The 25,928-nt window shown below is 38.7% G+C and overlaps 1 protein-coding gene and 1 non-coding gene across 2 annotated transcripts in view; both read left to right on the top strand.

Annotated features, from left to right (window-relative positions):
- The window catches only part of CNBD1 (cyclic nucleotide binding domain containing 1), a 429,355-nt gene that overhangs the window by 210,707 nt on the left and 192,720 nt on the right, over positions 1-25,928 (top strand). The gene's annotated exons all lie outside the window — the stretch shown is intronic.
- On the top strand, positions 4,873-4,944 carry TRNAC-GCA. Its single transcript has one exon. It is a non-coding gene; the product is annotated as a tRNA-Cys (tRNA).

Here is a 25,928-nt window from a genome sequence, read left to right as displayed (position 1 = left end):
TAACTTGTGGCAATATGTTGGTGGCTATTATCATATTTCATCTGTAGGATCTAAATAATTTCTGGACCTTGTCTTCCTATCATAAATAATACAAAGTTACTGTTTAGGTCTGCTAAACCTTTAGCCATTTTTAGGATATATTAAGTTTTTGAACAGACTTGGAAGGAACATATCTCCTAAAGTGTTCACTCTAAACATTAAAAAAAATATATTCTGTTAACTTTGTTGATTACCTTTAAACATGTACAGGTTGTACAGTTCATAATAGTGTCCACTCTTGGTCTTTTCAAAATCAATGTACTGGAAACAAGTACATTTTGAAACAAGCTGCCTAAGTTTCATTTAACAATATGACTACCAAATAAAAATTGATTTTCTGATTACAGATCTTAATGAGACTTATTTCAGCATCAAACTATATTTCCAGTGATAGAAATCTATAGTGTATTCACTAACATAATGGAAGTATATGCACTGTATTTTGTGTTGATTTCTTTGTTTCTTGAAAAAGAAGGAACTGCGTAAATGTGTATGTTCCTATACTCTTCTTTCTACTAATCATATTATAAAAAATTGGTTCAGTATCTTTCTGTACCTGTGTTCTAAGTGTTCAGAAAATCGAAGCACATCACCAATTCTCCTACTTATAGTCAAGCTAATGTATATTTCATTTAGGACAGATGATTTTACAGCCATTTTTAGTATTCTTCAGTTTCAAACATTTTCAAAGTCCTCATAAGTATAACTTATTTCAGTAACTGATCTTGTATTGGTCTTCATGTATAATATTTTCAAATAATGGTGATTCTAAAACATGAAAATATACATAATAGTATTAGATAAATGAAGAGCAGCAGTTGAACTATTAGCCTAATGTAAAAAGGAAGGGCAAGATCAGTTAGTATAAGTCCTATAGGAACAGTCACGAAAGTTTTGATTTGACCTTATGTCTAATTACATTTTATATTCTAAAAAAAAATAGAAACAACTTCTTTTTAAATTTTATAGTACTCAGGGTAGCTCACACTAAATATTTCATGTTTTTAATACTGATCATGTTCATAAATTGCATTTATGATGTAATTATTTCTTTGAAGTTGAGTAGATTTATCTGGTGGCAAAGATTTAAAAAAAAAATTCCTTTAACCACGAAGCATATTTATGTACATAAAGCAAACTAGAACATCTGCATTTTGCCATTGCATCAGTTATCTTTATTTTCCCTTCAATGTCCCTATTTTTTAATATATTTGTCAACATTTATTGAAATCCAACTATTTGTCAAGAGAGAGCAAAAAGAAGAAATAGGGTTACAAATCAGTGAAGTAAGGCCATTGTACCACCTTTAGAAATGACTGGTATTTTTTTTTTCTGAGTTTATTTGTTTTTGAAATATACTTGACCTACAAAGCTATGTTAGTTCCTGTTACACAACACAGTGATTTGATATTTCTATATATTTCAAGATATTCACCACTAGTCTAGTTACCATCTGTCACTATTAAAAATACCATATAGTCATTGACTACCTTCCTCACACTGTGCCTGAAATGAGTGGTATTGCTGTCTTGAGGAGTAGCTGTTACTGGGCCTACCCACTCCAGTATTTTGGCCTAGAGAATTCCGTGGACAGTCCACGGGATCTCAAAGAGTTGGACACAGCTGAGCAACTTTCATTTTCAACATTTCCAACTGGCTTTGTAACCGTGATATAGCCAACTATTAATTCCTAACTTTGTCTTCATACGCTTTTGTCCATTATGTGCCTGGTGTTGGTATCTCAACTATTCCAAGGATTGGTTCTAGGTTTGTGCTAATTAACCAGCATAGTATTAGGCCAACAGGATATCTATTAATGGCACCCATGTCAACACATTTAACTTAAAGACTCTCAAAATTAAATTCATAGATATGTTCTACTGCTTACTATTAAACATGCATATATTTCTATTATTTTCAGAGAAATCAAAATAATTTTCTTTCATTTGTGGTTTTTAAAATACTATTTTAAGGCAACATTGCAGGGCCACAGAATAGATCCTCCCAATAAAATAACTGCTAAAGGGCTCTTCTAATAAAAGTAAAATATGTCATGGCTAAATTACACCAAATAAAAATGCTAATGCATTTTAAGAATTGTTAAAATAAGTTAATTCTCATAAAATAAAATAATAAAAAAGTAAAATGAGGCAATATCAGGAGAGAGAGACCTAAATATTAAGCTAAGATCTAAATAATAAAGTTGTGAGAAATAAGAAGACAAAGTGACTATTCAATGGTGTGATGGAAAGAAAGTCCAAAAGACTTCAGAAATGTGGAGAAACTGAACTGAGTTTTCTCCACCAAGCTTAGGACACTTGAAAAGATCAAAGTGTTCCTAGGTTGCTGGTATTCCTTGGAACTCAGGAGAAGAAAATTCACCTTTAAAAGAAAGTGTCCTCAATTTATGCCCAAAGCGATCTATCTCACGGATGACATTTAAAAATTTGACTTTCATTAAAGCACAAAATCACTCAATATTTAAGGAAACGAGTCACCACTATTAAAATATACTGAAATAACAAGTAGCAGACTTATTCCTCCAATGAATGAATATTCATTGGAAGGACTGATGCCAAAGCTGAAACTCCAATACCTTGGCCACCTGATGTGAAGAGCTGACTCATTGAAAAGACCCTGATGCTGGGAAAGGTTGAGGGCAGGAGGAGAAGGAGACGACAGAGGGTGAGATAGTTGGATGGCATCACTGATTCAGTAGGCATGAGTCTGAGCAAACTCTGGGAGATAGTGAAGGACAGCAATTCCCAGTGTGCTGCAGACCATGGGTTGCAAAAGGTCAGACAGGAGTTAGCAACTGAACAACCACAGCAAATTCCTCCAATGACTTCAAAGACTATAACGTGAGATTCAAGAAGTAAATTAAAAGGAGGAATAGACATTAGTTAAATATAGGAACCAATAGAAAATGTCTTGCTGAATTTGGAAAAGAAATCCCATGAGATATTTTAGAAATTAAAACATTATTATAGAAATAAAAACTCACTTTGTTGTTGTTCAGTCACTAGGTCGTGTCTGGCTGTTTGCGACCCCAAAGACTGCAGTACACCAGGCTTCCCTGTCCTTCACTATCTCCCACAGTTTGCTCAAATTCATATCCATTGAGTTGATGATGCCATCCAACCATCTCATCCTCTGGCATCCCCTTCTCCTCCTGCCTTCAATCTTTCCCAACATCAGGGTCTTTTCCTATGAGTCAGCTCTTCACATCAGGTGGCCAAAGTTTTGGAGCTTCAGCTTCAGTATTAATCCTCCTAATATTCAGGATTGATTTCCTTTAGGTTTAAGTGATTTGAACTCCTTGCTGTCCAATGGACTCTCAAGAGTCTTCTCTAAATCGCACTGCTGCTGCTAAGTCGCTTCAGTCGTGTCCAGCTCTGTGCGACCCCATAGACGGCAGCCCACCAGGCTCCCCCGTCCCTGGGATTCTCCAGGCAAGAACACTGGAGTGGGTTGCCATTGCCTTCTCCAATGCATGAAAGTGAAAAATGAAAGTGAAGTCGCTCAGTTGTGTCTGACTCCCAGTGACCCCATGGACTGCAGCCCACCAGGCTCCTCCATCCATGGGATCCTTCAGGCAACAGTACTGGAGTGGGGTGCCATTGCCCTAGGTGTAAGAAAAAGAAGAAAAATTTTAATAGAAAATAAATTTTATGGTAGAGTTTTAGGACGTAGTAATTTTAACATGTGTATAAAAACATAAAAGACCCAGTTAGCCAAAACAATTTTGAGAAAGGATAGAGCTGGAAGAACTATACTCCCTGGCTTCAGACCATACTATTAATGCAAAGCTATAGTAATCAAAGCAGTATGATACTGACACAGAAACAGACACACAAATCAGTGGAACAGAATAAGCAATCCAGAAATAAACAAGTGGTGCTGGAAAAATTGGACAGTTACATGTAGCACCATATATGAAAATAAACTTGAAATGGCTTAAAGATCTAAATGTAAGACCAGAAACTCTAAAACTCCTAAAGGAAAGCATAGACAGAACATTTTGTAACATAAATCATAGCTATATATTTTTTTGGATCTGTCTTTTAGAACAAAGGAAATAACAGTAAAAATAAACAAATGGAAACTAATTAAACTTCTAAGCTTTTGCACAGCAAAGGAAACCACTGATAAAACCAAAATGACAACCTAGTTAATCAGAGAACACATTTGTAAATAATAGGACCAATAAGGGGTTAATATCTAAAATATATAAACAGTGCTACAATTCAGTGATGGTAAAAAAGCAACCGGATTAAAAACAAGCAGAAGAATTTAAACATTTTTTTCAAAGAAGACAACAGGCAGCTAATAGGCACATGAAATAATGCTCAACATTGCTGATCATCAGGGAAATACAAATCAAAACCACAGTGAGATATCACTTCATATCTGTCAGAACGGTTATTATGAGAAAGAACACACATAACAAATGCTGACAAGGATGTGGAGAAAAGGAAGCATACACTTTTGGTGACAATGTAAATTAGGGCAGCCTTTGAGGAAAATGGTAAAGATTTCTCAAAAAACTAAAAATAGAGCTACCATATGACCCAACAGTTCCATTCTTGGGTATATATCTGAAAAATGAAACAAAACAATACTAATTTGAAAAGATACATTCACCTCAATGTTCATGGCAGCATCATTAACAATTGCCAAGATATGGAAGCAACCTAAGTATCCATCAACAGATGAGTGGGTAAAGATGTGGTATATAATATAAATACAATGCAAGACTGCCCTGTCATAGAAAGGAATGAAAAAAAAAAAGCCACTTGCAGCCACATGTCTGGATTTGGAGGGCATGTGGCTTCCCTGGTGGCTCAGAGGATAAAGCATCTGCCTGCAATGCAGGAGACCCAGGTTCGATCCCTGGGTTGGGAAGATCCCCTGGAGAAAGAAATGGCAACCCACTCCAGTATTCTTGCCTGGAGAATTCCATGGACAGAGGAGCCTGGCAGGCTATAGTCCACAGGGTCGCAAAGAGTCGGACATAAAGAGTAAGTTCCTTTACTCACTCTTTACTCATGCTTACTGAAAAGTCAGACAGAGAAAGGCAAATACTGCATGATATCACCCATATGTAGAATCTAAAAGTTGTAGCAAAGTAATGAATATAACAAAAAAGAAGCAGATTCACAGATATAGAGAGCAAACTAGTGTCATCAGCGGGGAGAAGGAAGTTGGGAGGGGCAACATTAGGGGAAGGGATTAAGAAGTACAAACTATTATCTATAAAATAAGGTATAGGGGCATATTATACAACATAGGGAAAATAGCCAATATATTGTAATAACTATAAATGGATAATAACCTTCAACAATTATGAATCACCTGTGTTGTATGCCTGTAACTGACATAATATGGTACATCAACTATAATAAAAAAAAAGAGCTGAGGATAGATACCTCATAATCATAATGGATACTAAAGGAGAGTAGACTACAAAACCCTCTAAATTCCCCAGAAAACTTAATGTCAATTTTAGAAATTGTACTTATCAAAAGTATCTTTTATGGATCAGGGCCAAATAAAGACATTTTCAGATGCACAAAATTCAACACGTGGTCACCAAAGAAAATTTTAAGGATGCATTTTAGGAAGAACTGAAATAATTCCATAATCCAGGCTTATAATGAAAAAAAAAACTCATAGGCAAATAAACTACATGCAATTCATGTAAACAAAACATCTGTATAAGTTATAATAATCACAGTTGGAATAATAATATATAATGATACGTTTAATTTTGGTCATTTCCTATTGCGGCCCTGTAAAATAGATTTATCAATATTGTTTATTTTACAGAATAGAGATTCAGATAGGTTTATGACCTGTCTTAAGATTAATTTAGAAGGGGAAGAATTAGATTTGAACTCAGAATGTTATGTGGCAGCCAACGAAGAATACTAATCTAGAAGCATGAATAGACAGACTAACATGCTGCAATCTTTAATTTATAGACTGTAGAATCTCGGTGAAGAATGTTGACATATAGCTCAGCATGCTTTTGTGAGTCATATACTGCCAAAATTCTCTAGTCATAATCAAGGGGGATCTGAATCTGACTCAGAATAATAACTGGCATGTGTCCTTGGTCATACAGTTTCCAGATCTGAGTATAAAGGATAAAAAGAAACAAATTTGAGCCCATATTTTCAGGAGTGTCTGTAAGTTAGTTATATCACCCTGCAGTGGAGTGCTGTGATAAAACAGTTGTTAATCATAAGGGATTAGTTTCCCTGGGAAACTTAAAAGACAATCTAACTGACTAAAAATTCATTTCACTGCAAAAGGAATGAGGCCCCAATCTGTTCCTTTTAGTCAGTTCAGTCACTCAGTCGTGTCCAACTCTTTGTGACCCCATGGACTCCAGCATGCCAGGCCTCCCTGTCCACCACCAGCTCCCGGAGTCCACCCAAACTCATGTCCATTGAGTCAGTGATGCCATCGAACCATCTCATTCTCTGTCATCCCCTTCCCCTCCTGCCTTCAATCTTTCCCAGCATCAGGGTCTTTTCCAAGGAGTCAGTTCTTCACATCAGGTGGCCAAAGTATTGGAGCTTCAGCTTTAGCACCAATCTTTCTAATGAATATTCAGGACCGATTTCCTCTAGGATGGACTGGTTGGATCTCCTTGCAGTCCAAGGGATTCTCAAGAGTCTTCTCCAAAGTCACAGTTCAAAGGCATCAATCCTTAGGCACTCAGCTTTCTTTCTAATCCAACTCTCGCATCCATACATGACTACTGGAAAATCCATAGCTCTGAGTAGATGGACTTTTATCAGCAAAGTAATATCTCTGCTTTTTAATATGCTGGCTAGGTTGATCATAGCTTTGCTTCCAAGAAGCAAGCGTCTTTTAATTTCATAGCTGCAGTCACCATCTGCAGTGATTTTAGAGCCCCCAAAATAAAGTCTGTCACTGTTTTCATTGTTTCCTCATCTATTTGCCATGAAGTAATGGGACCAGATTCCATGATCTTAGTTTTTGAATGTTGAGTTTTAAGGCAAGTTTTTCACTTTCCTCTTTCACCTTCATCAAGAGGCTCTTTAGTTCTTCTTTGCTTTGTGCCATAAGGGTGGTGTCATCTGCATATCTGAGGTTATTGGTATTTCTCCCGGTAATCTTGATTCCAGCTTGTGCTTCATCCAGCCTGGCATTTCACACGATATACTCTGCCTATAAGTTAAATAAGCAGGGTGACAATATATAGTCTTGATATACTCCTTTCCTGATTTGGAACCAGTCTGTTGTTCCATGTCCGGTTCTAGCTGTTGCTTCTTGACCTGCATACAGATTTCTCAGGAGGCAGGAAAGGTGATCTGATATTCCCATCTCTTGAAGAATTTCCCACAGTCTGTTGTGATCTACAGAGTCAAAGGCTTTGGCATAATCAATAAAGCAGAAGTAGATGTTTTTCTGGAATTTTCTTAATTTTTCAATGATTCAACGGTTGTTGGCAATTTGATTTCTGTTTCCTCTGGCTTTTCTAAGTATAGCTTGAACATCTGGAATTTCACAGTTCATGTACTGTTGAAGCCTGGCTTGGAGAATTTAATTCAAAAAACCGTTATATCTAGTACTGTGGGCAAGAATCCCTTAGAAGAAATGGAGTAACCCTCCTAGTCAAAAAAAGAGTCAGAAATGCAGTACTTGGATGCAAGTTAAAAAATGACAGAATGATCTGTTCCCTTGTCTATTCCCAGTCTCAAGAGTCATGAGACTCTATATCTCACGTATGTGATACTGTTCTACCAATGTCTTACATGCTTTGAACTAACAGTCTTCCTATTGTACACACTGTCCACAGCCTGAACACCTATACTTAGAAATCTAAGGGTAGTTTCTTTTCCTTTCTATACCTAGGTAGAACAGATTATTCATTTGTTGGTGCTACCGAATGTATGGTATGTTTTATTGGTGATTACATGTAACATTGAGCTCACTGATTTCATAAAAAATAACATACCATTGTTATTTGGACTGTACTAGAGGAGAAATGTGGAGAAGGCAATAGCAACCCACTCTAGTACTCTAGCCTGGAATCTCAGGGACAGAGTAGCCTGGTGGGCTGCAGTCCATGGGGTCGCTAAGAGTCGGACACGACTGAGCAACTTCACTTTCACTTTTCACTTTCATGCACTGGAGAAGGAAATGGCAACCCGCTCTAGTGTTCTTGCCTGGAGAATCCCAGGGACGGGGGAGCCTCGTGGGCTGCCGTCTATGGGGTTGCACAGAGTCGGACACGACTGAAGCGACTTAGAAGCAGCAGCTGCAGAGGAGAAATGGGAGTCCCTTGGATTATGATCATAAGATTACTGGCATGAACCTTTCTAAGTAGCTTTATGACGTTTTCTCTATCTCAAGAAAGCTTGTGTGATTTTGCATTATTGCTTGACTGAGAGTGGTAAGGATGTTGAACATAAGAGACTTAATAAGGAAAAGTAGCAAAATAGGGGTCAGCTATCCAGAATAGAGGGATTCCCTGGTGGCTCAGATGGTAAAGCGTCTGCCTGCAATGCGGGAGACCCGAGTTCGATCCCCGGGTTGGGAAGATCCTCTGGAGAAGGAAATGGCAACCCACTCCAGTACTCTTGCCTAAAAAATTCCATGGATGGAGGAGTCTGGTGGGCTACAGTCCATGGGGTCGCAGAGTCCAGACACGACTTCGCAACTTTGCTATACAGAATAGAACAGTAAAAGTATTTTGTTTACAAAGCCCGTAGCAATAAGAGTAGAGATGCACTGAGTCAAAAGTGCATAGAATGTGCTATAGAGTGAAGATCTACATGACTTTCTGCTTTTGCTGTAGCTCCTAGAGTTCCTCGAATTCTAAATGGGATTTCAGTTCTAGTTCCTTTGAGGCCCAACCATATTTGATTAAGATTCTTGTCTTTTTGTATGTGAATTGATGTTTCTTTTCCTCTCAAGCAAGAGAACTAAGTCTGAATGGCTTAAGCAAAATCCACAGTTCATTTCAAGATTATGTCAAAGCAAAATCTCACTGGACAGAATCAAATAAGAAAGGATACTTTACTCAGCTGTGATAGGGGTCAAGACCACTGAGATAGAAAAGAGATTAAAGTTAACATCTCTGAAAAAACAGGTGGGAGAGTTTTTAAGTGCTGAGGTACCTAGTGAAAAAATTTTGGAGGGCACCAGTGAGAGGTTGTCAGTTTCATTAGACCATTTGCCTTCGCTAAATGGCACTTACTGAAGTTCAGTTCTGTTCAGTTCAGTGCAGTGGCTCAGTCGTGTCTGACTCTTTGAGACCCCATGGACTGCAGCACACCAGGCCTCCCTGTCTATCACTAACTCCCAGAGTTTACCCAAACTCATGTTCACTGAGTCGGTGATGCCATCCAACCATCTCATCCTCAGTCGTCCCCTTCTTCTCCTGCCTTCAATCTTTCCCAGCATGGGGGTCTTTCAAATGAGTTAGCTCTTCGCATCAGGTGGCCAAAGGATTGGAGTTTCATCTTCAACATCAGTCCTTCCAATGAACACTCAGGACTGATTTCATTTAGGATGAACTGGTTGGATCTCCTTGCAGTCCAAGGGACTCTCAAGAGTCTTCTCCAACACCACAGTTCAAAAGCATCAATTCTTTGGTGCTCAGCATTCTTCACAGTCCAACTCTCACATCCATACATGACTACTAGAAAAACTATAACCTTGACTAGATGGACCTTTGTTGGCAAAGTTGTCTCTGCTTTTTAATATGCTATCTAGGTTGGTCAAACTCCTTTCCTGCCAAGGAGTAAGTATCTTTTAATTTCATGGCTAAAGTCACCATCTGCAGTGATTTTCAGTTCAGTTCAGTTCATTTCAGTTGCTCAGTCATGTCTGACTCTCTGTGGCCCCATGAATCTCAGCACGCCAGGCCTCCCTGTCCATCACCGACTCCTGGAGTTCACTCAGACTCACGTCCATCGAGTCCGTGATGCCATCCAACCATCTCATCCTTGGTTGTCCCCTTTTCCTCCTGCCCCCAATCCTTCCCAGCATCAGAGTCTTTTCCAATGAGTCAACTCTTCACATTAGGTGGCCAAAGAATTGGAGTTTCAGCTTCAGCATCATTCCTTCCAAAGAAATCCCAGGGCTGATCTCCTTCAGAATGGACTGGTTGCATCTCCTTGCAGTCCAAGGGACTCTCAAGAGTCTTCTCCAACACCACAGTTCAAAAGCATCAATTCTTTGGCGCTCAGCATTCTTCACAGTCCAACTCTCATATCCATACATGACTACTGGAAAAACCATAGCCTTGACTAGACCAACCTTAGTCAGCAAAGTAATGTCTCTGCTTTTGAATATGCTATCTAGGTTGGTCATCACTTTTCTTCCAAGGAGTAAGTGTCTTTTAATTTCATGGCTGCAGTCACCATCTGCAGTGATTTTGGAGCCCCCCAAAGTAAAGTCTGACACTGTTTCCACTGTTTCCCCATCTATTTACCATGAAGTGATGGGACCAGATGCCATGATCTTCGTTTTCTGAATGTTGAGCTTGAAGCCAACTTTTTCACTCTCCACTTTCACTTTCATCAAGAGGCTTTTTAGTTCCTCTTCACTTTCTGCCATAAGGGTCGTGTCATCTGCATATCTGAGGTTATTGTTATTTCTCCTGGCAATCTGGATTCCAGCAGTGATTTTGGAGCCCCCCAAAATAAAGTCTGCCACAGTTTCCACTGCTTCCCCATCTATTTGCCATGGAGTGATGGCACCAGATGCCATGATCTTAGTTTTCTGAATGTTGAACTTTAAGCCAACTTTTTCATTCTCCTCTTTCACTTTCATCAAGAGGCTCTTTAGTTCTCTTCACTTTCTTCAATAAGGATGGTGTCATCTGCATTTCTGAGGTTATTGATATATCTCCTGGCAGTCTTGATTCCAGCTTGTGCTTCATCCTGCCCAGTGTTTCTCATGATGTACTCTGCATATAAGTTAAATAAGTATGGTGACAATATAAAGCCTCGACGTAGCCCTTTTCTCATTTGGAACACGACTAAATGACTGAACTGAACTGAATTTTTGTTCCATGTCCAGTTCTAACTGTTGCTTCCTGACCTGCATACAGCTTTCTCAAGAGGCAGGTCAGGTGGTCTGGTATTCCCATCTCTCTCAGAATTTTCCACAGTTACTTGTGATCCACACAGTTAAAGGCTTTGGCATAGCCAATAAAGCAGAAATAGCTGTTTGTCTGGAACTCTCCTGCTTTTTTGATGATCCAGTGGATGTTGGCAATTTGATCTCTGGTTCCTCTGCCTTTTCTAAAACCAGCTTGAACATCTGGAAGTTCACGGTTCACGTATTGCTGAAGCCTGGCTTGGAGAATTTTGAGCATTACTTTACTAGCAAGTGAGATGAGTGCAATTGTCTGGTTGTTAGATCATTCTTTGACATTACCTTTCTTTGGGATTGGAATGAAAACTGACCTTTTCCAGTCCTGTGGCCACTGCTGAGTTTTCCAAATTTGCTGGTATATTGAGTGCAGCACTTTCACAGCATCATCTTTTAGGATTTGATATAGAGAAGTGAAGTGAAGTCGCTCAGTCGTGTCCAACTCTTTGCGACCCAATGGACTGTAGCCTACCAGGCTCCTCTGTCCATGGGAATTTCCAGGCAATAGTACTGGAGTGGGTTGCCATTTCCTTCTCCAGCGGATCTTCCTGACCCAGGGATTGAACCCAGGTCTCCCGCATTGTAGACAGACGCTTTACTATCTGAGCCAGAGATAGCTCAACTGGAATTCCATCACCTCCACTAGCTTTGTTTGTAGTGATGCTTCCTAAGGCCCACTTGACTTCACATTCCAGGATGTCTGGCTCTAGGTGAGTGATCACACCATCGTGATTATCTGGGTTGTGAAGATCTTTTTCATATAGTTCTTCTGTGTATTCTTGCCACCTCTTCTTAATATCTTCTGCTTCTGTTAGGTCCATACCATTTCTGTCATTTATTGTGCCATCTTTGCATGAAATATTCCCTTGGTATCTCTAATTTTCTTGAAGAGATCTCTAGTCTTTCCCATTCTATTGTTTTCCTTTATTTCTTTGCACTGATCACTGAGGAAGGCTTTCTTATCTCTCCTTGCTATTCTTTGGAACTCTACATTCAAATGGGTATGTCTTTCCTTTTCTCCTTTGCTTTTCACTTCTCTTCTTTTCACAGCTATTTGTAAGGCCTCTCCAGAGAGCCATTTTGCTTTTTTGCATTTCTTTTTCTTGGGGATGGTCTTGATCTCTTTCTCCTTTACAATGTCACAAACCTCCTTCCATAGTTCATCAAGTACTCTGTCTATCAGATCTAGTCCCTTAAATCTATTTGTCACTTCCACTGTATAATCATAAGGGATTTGATTTAGGTCATACCTGAATGGTCTAGTGGTTTTCCCTACTTTGTTCGATTTACATCTCAGTTTGGCAATAAGAATTTCATGATTTGAGCCACAGTCAGATCCTGGTCTTGTTTTTTGCTGACTGTATAGAGCTTCTTCATCATTAACTGCAAAGAATATAGTCAATCTGATTTTGGTGTTGACCATCTGGTGATGTCCATGTGTAGACTTTTCTCTTGTGTTGTTGGAAGAAAGTGTTTGCTATGACCAGTGCATTCTCTTGGCAAATTCTATTAGTCTTTGCCGTGCTTCATTCTGTACTCCAAGGCCAAATTTACCTGTTACTCCAGGTGTTTCTTGACTTTCTACTTTTGCATTCCAATCCCTTTAATGAAAAAGACATCTTTTTTGGGTATTAATTCTAGAAGGTCTTGTAGGCCTTCATAGAACTGTTCAACTTCAGCTTCTTCTGCATTACTGGTCAGGGCATAGGCTTGGATTACCATGATATTGAATGGTTTGCCTTAGAAATGAACAGAACAGAGATCATTCTGTCTTTTTTGAGATTGTATCCAAGTATTGTATTTCCCACTCTTTTGTTGACTATGATGAAGTTTCTGAAGTTAGACTTCTAATTTCCACAGAGACTGGGAGATAGGTTCTCTGTCTTGATTACACATCAAAGGGATGGCTTTAAGGTCCTTGAGAAAGACATTCCTGGGTTGTAAAACACTGCAAGAGGTTAGGAGATTTACATCTCAAAGGAGCAGTGAATTTACAGTTATAGTTTTCTAAAGTGAATGCTCTAAAAAATGGTCAGGGGCTTATCATCAGGAATAAACCTGTCTAAAGTTTAGTCAGATTGAGGGCAATGTTAAGACCTTCTTGGTCAATCACCTGAGAATTCAAAGAGCTGAAACCTTGACAATCAAGCTTTAGGGAGGCAAGGAGCAGAAAAGTTGTAGTGACGTTGGCAGCAAGAGGTCTGTGTTCTCCCAAAACGCCACCGCGAAGGCAACATAGTTGGGCTTCCCTGGTAGCTCAGAGGGTAAAGCGTCTGCCTACAAAGCAGGAGACCTGGGTTTGATCACTGGGTTGGGAAGATCCCCTGGAGAAGGAAACGGCAGCCCACTCCAGAACTCTTGCCTGGAAAATCCCATGGACGGAGGAGCCTAGTAGGCTACAGTCCATGGGGTTGCAAAGAGTCGGACATGACCCAGCGACTTCACTTTTACTTTCTTTCTAACTACGTCGTGGCTGTATCTTTGCAGTTACTTAAAAACTATCAAAAACATCGTTTTGACCCAGTTTAAATGGGGTGCATATATATTCATTTTTTTCATTCATTCAGCAAGGCTTTACTGAGTGTTGACAATGTACCAGACACTTTCTAAACATAGAGACTTATTCATTAGTGAAGAATATATTAAAATTTCTCTGTATTTAAATACATAGAAAGTCAACAGATGGGACCAAAATAAGTAAACATTTAGCAGTGACATCAACCAGATGATGGAGTAGGAATCTTCTTTTACCTTTCTTTAGGATGTTTCTACCATCATTTCCCCACAGAAACTTTATTTTGTCAACAATCTGCAGGTGAGAGTACCTTTTTGGGAGTTCAAGTTTCTAGCAGGGAAGTTCTAGCATACCATTAGAGCAATATCTATCTTTATATACAATATATCTGAGAATGGGTGTGTTGAAGAGGGGAGGAAGAATGGTTGCCCGTCATCTGCATCATCCCATTCCCAAGGCAGCAGAGCTCGGGGCCATGCAGTTTCTCCCATGGAGGAATGCATGAACTTAGTGAATGAGTGCCCTCCTTCCAGCTCTTCTGGATGCTGCTAAAGAGGCTCACTTCTTTCTTGCTATACCTCGAGTACTGAAATTATACAACTGAGAGGGAGGGGGGAGGGAATGTTTCTCAGAATTCATCACAGGGCAGCAGAAGCTTTATGAACTCCATCAAAAAGTCTACCCATGAGCCACTTGGGATGCCTCAACTGTGATTCTTCCCAATGGCACATGAGCACCCATAATATTAATCCTCTGTGTTCCTCACCCCTCCCCCCGTCTTAGCTTCTCCATGCAGCCTCATGCACAATGGTAAGACGCTTTTGCAGATGGCTAGCACACATGCACAGAGAGCTTGCCGCCTCTGTGGGATTGGAAGAAGTATTCAGAATTCCAGGTTCTGCCCTAAGGGAAACAAATGGGAGGCTCTCAACCCCAAGTCTGGCGTTGCAGAATTGAGAGATGGCATGCCAATTTAAATATCCCCTCTCCAGCATGGAGAAAAGGGAATCCTCTTACACCATTGGTGGGAATGCAAACTAGTACAGCCACTATGGAGAACAGTGTGGAGATTCCTTAAAAAACTGGAAATAGTACTGCCTTATGACCTAGCAATCCCACTGCTGGGCATACACACTGAGGAAACCAGAATTGAAAGAGACATGTGTACCCCAATGTTCATCGCAGCACTGTTTATAATAGCCAGGACATGGAAGCAATCTAGATGTCCATCAGCAGATGAATGGATAAGAAAGCTGTGGTACATATACACAATGGAGTATTACTCAGCCATTAAAAAGAATACATTTGAATCAGTTCTAATGAGGTGGATGAAACTGGAGCCTATTATCCAGAGTGAAGTAAGCCAGAAAGAAAAACACCAATACAGTATACTAACGCATATATATGGAATTTAGAAAGATGGTAATGATAACCCTGTATGCGAGACAGCAAAAGAGACACAGATGTATAGAATGGTCTTTTGGACTCTGTGGGAGAGGGAGAGGGTGGGATGATTTGGGAGAATGGCATTGAAACATGTATAATATCATATATGAAATGAATCGCCAGTCTAGATTCAATGCAGGATACAGGATGCTTGGGGCTGGTGCGCTGGGATGACCCAGAGAGATGGTATGGGGAGGGAGGTGGGAGGCGGGTTCAGGATTGGGAACACATGTACACCCATGACGGATTCATGTTGATGTATGGCAAAACCAATACAATATTGTAAAGTAAAATAAATAAATAGTAAAATAAAAAAAAAATATATAAACATCCCCTTTGCAGAAGGAGCAGGTAGTGTGGAGCAGGTGCATTCAAAGAAAAGTTTTGAGAAAGCCTCAGAATCTCTAGTCAGGCTCACTTGTGAAGGCATTTCTCTATGAAAACTAAATGTCAGACTGGAGGAGGTGAGTGCTGCTTCAGATGTAGAGACAGTAGTGCAAGACCTCGAGGACCATGAATGACCAAGGACACCTGACGCCACCAAAGGTACACAGGCACACAGGAATTTTTCCATAACCAGCCCCCTAAAAAGGAAGTCTAAAGGTACCTGGCTAAGAATTCAAAATAACTATTTTAGGAAGCTCAATGAGTTACAAAAAACACAAACAAACCACTCAATAAGATCAGAAATAAATATGTATGTAAAATGAATAGTTCAACACAGAGAGAGAAATCATTAAAAAAATACAAAAATTCAAGACCTGAAGAATAAATCGAATGAAATGAAAGTGTCAACATCATATTTAAATAAGCAGAATAAAAAAGAAATATCTGAGCAAGTCCATGACATGTATGATATACCATCAAATGAACTAATATTTTCATTATGGGAGTTTAAGATATAGAGAGGGAGAAAGAGGCAGAACATTTATTGAAAGAGATAGTGACTGAAAATTTTCCAAATCTGGAGACAAATATGGACAACCAAGTGCATACAGATGAAAGGTCTAAAATGATATTTAGCCCAAAGAGGATTTCACTGACAAATCAAACATTAAAAAAAGAGAAAGAGAGACAGTTTTGAAGTAGCAAGAGAAAATAGAGGAAGATCATAGAAAAGGAAGCATCAATAAGATTACTAGCTGATTTCTTAGCAGAAAACTTGCAGGGCAGGAGACGTGGCATGGGCCTTCCCAGACAAAAAAGAGCTGATGGAATTCATCCTGACTGGACCTGTTTTAAAAGAAATTTGAAAGGGAGTTCTTCATACTGAAATGAAGCTAATTTAGTAACAATAAAACAAATGAAAGTACAAAGTAAAAGCAAATATATAGTCAAATTCAACATACTCTTTTGATGTAATAGCAGTTTGTGAATTACTTTTAATACAAGTATAAACTTTAAAAGACAATAGTACTAAAAAAAAAGCTATAGTTACAATAACTTGGTAATGGGTATACACTTTAAAAAGACATAAACTGTCAGTCTTGAATAAAATAGGGCAGAAGTAAAACAGTTCCTTATGCAATTGAATTTGTCATTATCAGCTTAAAATAGCCTGTAACAACTATAAGAAATTTATGGAAGCCTCATGTTAAAGTGAAAGCTGCTCAGTCGTGTTCGACTCTTTGTGACCCTATTGACTATTCCATGGAATTCTCCAGGCCAGAATACTGGCGTGGTAGCCTTTCTGTTCTCCAGGGGATCTTCTCAACCCAGGGATTGAACCTAGGTGTGTATTGCAGGGAGATTCTTTACCAGCTGAACCCTAAAGGAAGCCCAAGAATGCTGGAGTGGGTAGCCTATTCCTTATCCAGAGGATCTTCCCGATCCAGGAATTGAACAGATGTCTCCTGCATTGCAGGCAGATTCTTTACCAACTGAGCTATCAGGGAAGTCCAAGCCACATGTTACCATAAGTCAAAAACCTAGAGCAGACAAACAAAAGATTGTCATTTTCTGTTGCTCAGCAGTGTCAGACTCTGTGACCCCACAGACTGCAGCACACCAGGCTTCCCTGTCTTTCACCATCTCCCAGAATTTGCTCAAACTCACGTCCATTGAGTTGGTGATGCCATCCAATCATCTCATCCTCTGTTGTCCCCTTCTCCTCCCGCCTTCAATCTTTCCCAGGATCAGGGTTTTTTCTAATGAATCAGCTCTTTGCATCAGTTGGCCAAAGTATTGGAGCTTCAGCTTCAGCATCAGTCTTTCCAATGAATATTCAGGACTGATTTCTTTCAGGATGGACTGGTTTGAACTCCTTGCTGTCCAAGGGATACTCAAAAGTCTTCTCCAACACCACAGTTTAAAAGCATCAATTCTTTGGTGCTTAGGTTTCTTTTTATTCCAACTCTCACATTCATACGTGACTACTAGAAAAACCATAGCTTTGACTAGATGCACCTTTGTTGGCAAAATAATGTCTCTGCTTTTTAATATGCTGTCTAGGTTGGTCATAGCTTTTCTTCCAAGGAGCAATAAAGAAATCAAGGTATGTCATTAGAGAAAATCATCAAATCACAAGCAAAACAGCAAGCAAGAAAGAAACAAGTGAATTTTTTAAAAAAAGCAATTAATGAAATGACAACAGAAAGCCCTTACCTAGCAATAATTATTTATTTTAAATAGATTAACTTCTCCAATTAGAAAATATAGAATGAATAGATTAAGAACAGAAAACACATACACACTGTATACTCTCTACAATAGATTCATTTCAGTTTCAAGAACACATTGGCTTAAAGTGAATGGATGGAAGAATTACTCCAAATATTCCAAGCAAATGAAAACCAAAAAAAATAGATAAAGAAGATGTGGTATACATATGTATATGTATATGCATATACATATGTATAGAATGTAATAATTCTATTCTATTATCTAATATAATTCATTATTCTGTATTATATATATATATATATATATAATACAGAATAGAGTAATACTCAGGCATTTGCAGCAACATGAATGGTCTTAGAGGGTATTGAAACTGTTAGTCACTCAGTCATGGCTGACACTTTGTGACCCCAGGGACTGTAGTCTGCCAGGCTCCTCTGTCCATGGCATTCTCCAGGCAAGAGTATTGGAATGGGCTACCATTTCCTTCTTTAGGGGATCTTCCCCACCCAGGAATTGAACCCTAGTCTCCTGCATTGCAGGCAGATTCTTTACCATCTGAGCCACCAGTGAAACTTAGAGGGTACTAGTTAATTGAAATAAATCAGACCAAGAAAAATGAATCCCATATGGTTTCACTTATTTGTGGAATCTAAAAACCCAAATCAAACAACCTAACCAAACAAAACAGAAACAGGCCCATAGTTATACAGAATAAACTGGTGGTTACCAAGGAGAAGGGTTCTTGTTCTTCAGATGCTCTTTGTGACCCCATTGACTCCAGCAGACCAGACCTCCCTGACCTTCACTGTCTCCTGGAGTTTGTGCAAACTCTTGTCCATTGAGTAAATGATGCCATTCAACCATCTCATTCCTGTCACCACCTTCTGCTCTCAATCTTTCCCCACCTTCAGTGTCTTTTCCAATGAGTCAGCTCTCTGCATCAGATGGCTAAAGTATTGGAGCTTCAGCTTTAGCATCAGTCCTTCCAATAAATATTCAGGGTAGATTTCCTTTAGGATTCACTGGGATGTGTCCTAGTTGGCCCATATTAGGGCAGGTGGGTTCTTAGCATATGGAGCCTTAGTTCCCTGACCAGGGATTGAACCTGGGCTCCTGTATTGAAAGTGTGGAGTCTTAACCACTGGACTGCCAGGGAAGTCCCAAGAAGGGTGGTAGGGGGACAGAGAAAATAGGTGAATGGATTAAGAGGTATAAACCTTTAAATCTAAAATAAATGAATCATTTATTACATTATGTGACATAATGTATATTCAGGAATGGAATTGATGATATTGTAATACTCTATATGTTGCAGGATAATAACTGGTCATAGTGTACTGATCATTTCATAATATATAAGTATATTCAATTACTAAGTTGTCCACTTGAAATTAATGTAATATTGTGTGTTAATTATAACTAATGGAAAGAATTAGTTCTAATTCTAATTAAATAAAACACATCACTAAAGACAAATGGATCATAGGAGAAATAAAAAGGGAAGTTAAAAAATATCTTGAGACAAACAGAAACGAAAACACAGCATACCAAATCTCATGGGATGCCCCAAAGCAGTTCTGAGATGTGTTTATAAGAAATAATTTCAGCAAGAAAAAGGAAAGATCTCAAATAACCTACTTTTGCTTCTCAAGGAACTAGAAAAATAACAAACTAGGCCCAAAGTAAGTAGAGGGAGGAAATATTAACAAAAGCCAGAGCAGAAATAAGTGAAATAGAAACCAGACAAAAACACGATATATGAAACTAAGAGTTTAGTTTTTTTTTTTTTTAAAGATGAACAAATAAGAAACCTTTTGGTAGACTAAGACAAAAAGATGTCTCAAATTCAGAAATGTAGCAACGGATATTGCAACAGATACCACAAATACTATGGGTCATAAGTGACTATTATGAATAATTATACACCAAAAAATTGGATAACTTAATAGAGATGGATACAATTCTAGAAGCATGCAACCTAAAAAGCCTGAATCAGGATGAAATCAAAACTCTCTATAGAGCAATAGGGAGTAAGGAGATTGAGTCAATAATGAGAAACCTCCCAGTGAGAAAAGTCGAGGGCAGATGATTTCTCTGGTGAATTCTGATAAATTAACACCAATACTTCTCAAACTCCTTTAAAGAATTGGAGAGGAGGGTACATTCCAAAATTCGTTTTATACATCCAGCATTACTTTATAGCAAGACTATATGGATGTCAAATGAAAAGAAAATTTTGTCAGTGTCTCTGACAAAAAACAGACCACAGAAATCCTCAGCAAAGTACTGCTAACTGAATTTGACAGCATACTAAAAGGGTCATGCAATGCAGTCAAGTGAGATTTATCCCTGGGATGCAGGGATGGCTAATACATGTGAATCAATCAATGCATGTACCACAGTAACAAAAACTGTGAACGTGTTAATTACTCAAGTCATGTCTGATTATTTGCGACCCCATGGACTGTAGTCCACCAGGCTCTTCTATCCATGAAATTCTCCAGGCAAGAATGCTGGAGTGGGTAGCCATTTCCTTCTCCAGGGGATCTTCCTGATCCAGGAATGGAACCTGGGTCTCCTGTACTGCAGGCAGATTCTTTACTCTTTACAAAAGTCCATCTAGTCAAGGCTATGGTTTTTCCTGTGGTCATGTATGGTTGTGAGAGTTGGACTGTGAAGAATGCCGAGCGCCAAAGAATTGAAGCTTTTGAACTGTGGTGTTGGAGAAGACTCTTGAGAGTCCCTTGGACTGCAGGAAGATCCAACCAGTCCATTCTGAAGGAGATCAGCCCTGGGATTTCTTTGGAAGGAATGATGCTAAAGCTGAAACTCCAGCACTTTGGCCACCTCATGTGAAGAGTTGACTTATTTGAAAAGACTTTGATGCTGGGAGGGATTGGGGGCAGGAGGAGAAGGGGATGACTGAGGATGAGATGGCTGGATGGCATCACGGACTCGATGGACATGAGTCTGGGTGAACTCCAAGAGTTGGTGATGGACATTGAGGCCTGGTGTGCAGTGATTCATGGGGTCACAAAGAGTCGGACACGACTGAGTGACTGAACGGAACTGAACTGAATCCTATATTCCTTGTCAAGAAAGCTGTAGATTGATAACTCTCAGCAGCCCCTCCATGCAAAGCTGCTTCGTTGTTGTTTAGTTGCTAAGTCATGTCCTACTCTTTTAAGAACCTATGGACTGTAGCCCACCAGGCTCCTGTGTCCATGGGATTTCCCAGACAAGAATACTGGAGTGGGTTGCTATGTCTTCCTCTGGGGGATTGTCCCGACCCATGGACTGAACCTGTCTCCTGCATTGCAGGCAAATTGTTTACTGCCGAATCACCAGGGAAGCTCATAAAGCTGCTTATTCTTTACATATTCCAAATATCTACACATAATTCTACTCTTACATGGTTCTAGCATTTCTATAGTGAGTTTTCAGATTATTTCTAGTTTTCCAAATTTTCATTAATGAACATATGCTAGATTTTAGTCCCTTCAGTCGTGTCCGACTCTTTGCGACCGTATGGACTACAGCCTACCAAGCTCCTCTGTCCATGGGGGTTCTCCAGGCAAAAATACTATAGTGGGTGGCCATGCCCTCCTCCAGGGGATCTTCCTGACCCAGGGATCGAATCCAGGTAAACTGCACCGCAGGCAGATTCTTTACCGCTGAGCCACCAGGGAAGTCCTTTTAAAACCGAAGAAAAAACAATAAAAACATAACTTCTCAAGGTTAAATAAAGCAGTATATTTCTGCTTTGTGGGAGCCATTGTGGTTTCAGGAAATTGTGTCCTATTAGTTTTACCTCTTTTAAGTTTTCTAGCCTAACCATGTTCCTCATTTAAAATAATATCAAAACAATTCCCAACAAACACTACATGCAAGGAGAATAGATATAGAAATAGGATTTCCTTCACCTTTGTTAAGAAGGATATTCTATAGCTTTCCTGTGTGTGGTCAGTTTGTTTAAAAAGTGGTTTAGGGTGATATGCTCACACATGCTTCTAACTTGACTGGTTAGCTATTTACTCTTCAGCATGTTGAAGGTCTCTCTAATTGGATAGAAAATGTTAGTTACTCACCACAACATAAAATAGTGGAAGGTGACATGGGGAAAGCACTTTACTAGTCTCTTGGGAGAGAAAATTGCTTATCTGTAATTGTTTTGCTAGATGAAGAAATATATCAGACTGCCATTTCCACATGAATTTTCTGGATATGATGTGACCTACTACTTTAATGTCAATGAAGGAAGCCCTTGTAGATTTCTCAGCCTTTTGTATGCTCTAGTTAACCTGAGGGACCTTTAAGCTATAATTTGTAGAGAAAGACTGCAGAATGACATGGAGGAGGTAAGCACTGAATTGTAAGTCATGTCCCAGCAGGCAGGTAACAAATTATGGACAGAAGCATTGGGAATAAGAAAAAAGAAAGGTAGAATATTCACCTATCACCTTACCTAAAAGCAGACAGTGTCGCAGGACATTGATGAAGTAAATGTCATAAAATTCCAGAATGTTGTCTGGAGCTTGAGTGAGAAACATAATTAATTGCTCATTCATTTAATGACTGCTTGTGGCTCACCTACATTTTATCAAGTACCGTGTCAGGCAATGGAGACACATCAGTAAGCAAGGTAGACACAGTTCCTGTATTTAGATAGAATATGCAATTAAACAAGCAATAACACGTTGGAGAGAGATAAACTGTATTTTGAGACCTGTACAAAAATCAACATCTTATCTCATTTTGGGAGAGCTTAGAAGGATGAAAAGGCATGAATAATAAATAAGGAGTTCAGTAGACAGAAACTTTATGGCACTCCAGAAAGAAGAAACCGTATATGAAAAGACCAGAGAGACAAGAATCTGGGCTGAAGAGAATGAAATTCAGGATGACTGGTGCAGAGTATCATGTTAAAGTGGAATTGACACTCAAATAAGTCCAAGTGAATTCTTCTTTCTACAATGATTTATCAAATGCCTAACAGTTTTTGATCTCAGATACAAAGATAAAATATTTTCTAAACTTTAGTATCTTCAATTATGGAAAATAAAATCAACAGTAACACAGAGTGAAAAGTGATATAACTGTGAGAGCCTGAAGCTCTAAAGAAACACATAAGTAGGAAAATAAGGAGGAAAGTCTAAGAACTTAAAAAGTTTTAAGAAGTGATTCTTGGATCGAATCTTAAAGGGCCATGAGGAGTTGGTTAAGGAAGGGAAGGAAGTGCATTTAAGCAGTAGGACAGTGTGTCCAGTGGTTTAGAGACAAGAGAGAACAAGATACATTTCGAACTGTGAGTGGGATGTTTTCACTACAGTAGCATTTTCCAAAGCATCAGGAAACATCCTGTAGGAAGATCTGGAAACAGGTGTATTGTCTGTCCCCTTCTTGGAAAGTCACAATGCCCATTAGCACAGTAAAAGATCTGAAAATATCTACAGTGAATAACATAACACTGTTTGATTCAGCATTTTTAAAAAATTGCTTTATCATAGAACATCCTCTATTACCTTCCCTTTTGGTGGGTAGATGGATCAGGGGTGGAAACCAATTAAGAATCTATGAAACACAGTTTGGAATTGATAGCAGGACCTACCTAAACTGGGTGGCAGGGAGTGTCAGAGGATGAGGCCACAGAAGTAACTGCTACAGGTTAGATCAAAAAGGCCTTGGTCTGCCCGTCTTGTTGTTAGGGAAGAGCATAATGGATCTTTCTTCCAGTTGAAAGGAGCCCCACTTAGTGATATATCAGGCCTTAGCACTCGCTCCACTCTAAGGGTGTTGGGAACCACCTCTCTGAGAGGTAAATTAGGAAATATTTACATGGAAGTTTGGGCATATTGTCATCATTTTTCCTCTTTTCAACTTAGCTTTTATTCGCTATAGTAAGAACACTTGACGTGGTTATCTATTTCCTTTAGCTTTTGAACGCACAATACAACATTGTCGATCATAGTATCAGTGCTGTACAGCAGATATATAAAGTCACTCCTCTTCCCTAACTGAAACTTTGTACCTACTGAAAAGCAGCTCCCTGTTTCTTCCTTCCCCAGCCCCAGAAATCACCATTCTACTCTCTTTTTTTATATGTCTGACTATTTGAGACACCTCATATAAGTAGTATCATGTCCTTCATTGAGAGTTTTGCCTCATTTAGCATAATATCCTCAAAGCTAATCCACACTGCCACATATGACTGGATTTTCTTCCTTTTCTTCAGAGCTAGTACACATACCATATATTTTTATTTAATATATGTACTACATTTTCTTTATAGACTGTTTCCACATCCTGGTTACTGTGATTAGTGTTATAATAAACATAGGAATGCAGATACATCTTTGAGTTAGTGGTTTCATTAGTTTTGGATAAATGCTCATAACTGACTTTGCTGGATCACATGGAGTCACAATTTTTAATCTTTTGGGAACTCTCCATACTGTTTTCTGATGATAACTCTGTATGCGAGACAGCAGAAGAGACACAGATATATAGAACACTCTTTTGGGCTCTGCGGGAGAGGGAGAGGGTGGGATGATTTGGGAGAATGGCATTGAAACATGTGTAATATCATATTTGAAATGAATCACCAGTCCAGGTTCAATGCAGGATACTGGATGCTTGGGGCTGGTGCACTGAGATGACCCAGAGGGATGGCACAGGGAGGGAGGAGGGAGGGGGGTTCAGGATGGGGAACATGTGTATACCTGTGGCAGATTCATGTTGATGTATGGCAAAACCAATACAATATTGTAAAGTAATTAACCTCCAATTAAAATAAATAAATTTATATTTAAAAAGTGCACCATTTTACATTTCACCAACAGTGTACAATTTCTCTATATCCTCATCAATGATTGTCATTTATTTTTTGTTGTTTTGTTTCCATAGCAGTCATCTTAACAAGTGTGAGGTGATATCTCATTATGATTTTGATTTGCATTTCTCTGATGATTAGTGATGTTGACTATCTTTACATGCATTGCCCTTTTGTATGAGAAATGTCTATTTGAGTCCTCTAGCCATTTGGCTTTTTTTTTTTTTTTTTACCTTTAAAGACATTGTATTGATGTTTTCCTTTGCATGCTTAGGCATTGTTTTTTTTTTAATTAATTAATTTATTTTTTATTTTACTTTACAATTCTGTATTGGTTTTGCCATACGTTGACATGAATCCACCATGGTGTAATTGGCTCCTTTGTTTTTTTGCTGTTAAGTTGGAGGAGTTGTTCATGTGTTTTGGATATTAATCTTTTATCAGATATATTGTTTGCAAATATTTGATCTCATTCCATAGTTTGCCTTTTCATTATGTTCATCACTCTTTGCTATGAAAAAGTTTTTTGGTTTGGTGTTATTCCACTAATCCATTTTTGCTTTTGTTGTCTATGCTTTTGGTGTCATATTCAAGGAGTCATTGTCATAAGGACAGACATATAGACAAATGTAACAGAATAGAGAGTCCCAACATCAACTCAGGCATACATCACAAGTCTTCAAGAGTACACAAGGGGTAATCTCTTCCACTTATGCTGTTAGCAAAACTGGATATCCACATCCAAAAGAATGAAATTGCATACTTATCTTAAAACACACACACAAATCAACTCAAAATGGATTTAATATTTAAATGTAAGACCCGAAACTATAAAACTCCTAGGAGAAACCATTCTTCCACTTGAAATATGCTTTTAGAAGGGAGCACTCTCTCCAGGTGGGGAAATATACTCTTGTTCAACAATACCTAGGGCTGGGATAGTTTTTCTGATTATAGAAAATGCTTCACTAGTAATAAAAATAATAAAAAGTAATAAAATAAATTAAGAACATTTAAAAAGTAATAAAAATAAGCATAGCTTCATTAGTAATTGAGTGCTTTAGTTATCTATTTCTTATTATCTTCACAATTTGGCAGGTAAGAACATGTTATTTATTGTCTTCCAAGAGGTCCAGATATTAAATAATTTGATCTCTATTGTGTAGGTAATTGGGAGCCACTGAAGTATTTTATCAGTGAGCAACATGGTCAGACTTGCATTTGAAGGTTTTAATGGCAGTGTAGAAGATATGCTGAAGGGGGCACACGTGGAAGTTGAGAAACCAATTAAAAAGGCAGAATCCAGGCAAGAAATGATCAGAGCTCAGACTACAC

This window comes from Oryx dammah, unplaced genomic scaffold (assembly GCF_014754425.2).
Source record: "Oryx dammah isolate SB20612 unplaced genomic scaffold, SCBI_Odam_1.1 HiC_scaffold_19, whole genome shotgun sequence".
Lineage (NCBI taxonomy): Eukaryota > Metazoa > Chordata > Mammalia > Artiodactyla > Bovidae > Oryx > Oryx dammah.
The sequence above is the reverse complement of the archived record's forward strand: the minus strand, read 5'-3'. Positions and strand labels throughout refer to the sequence as shown.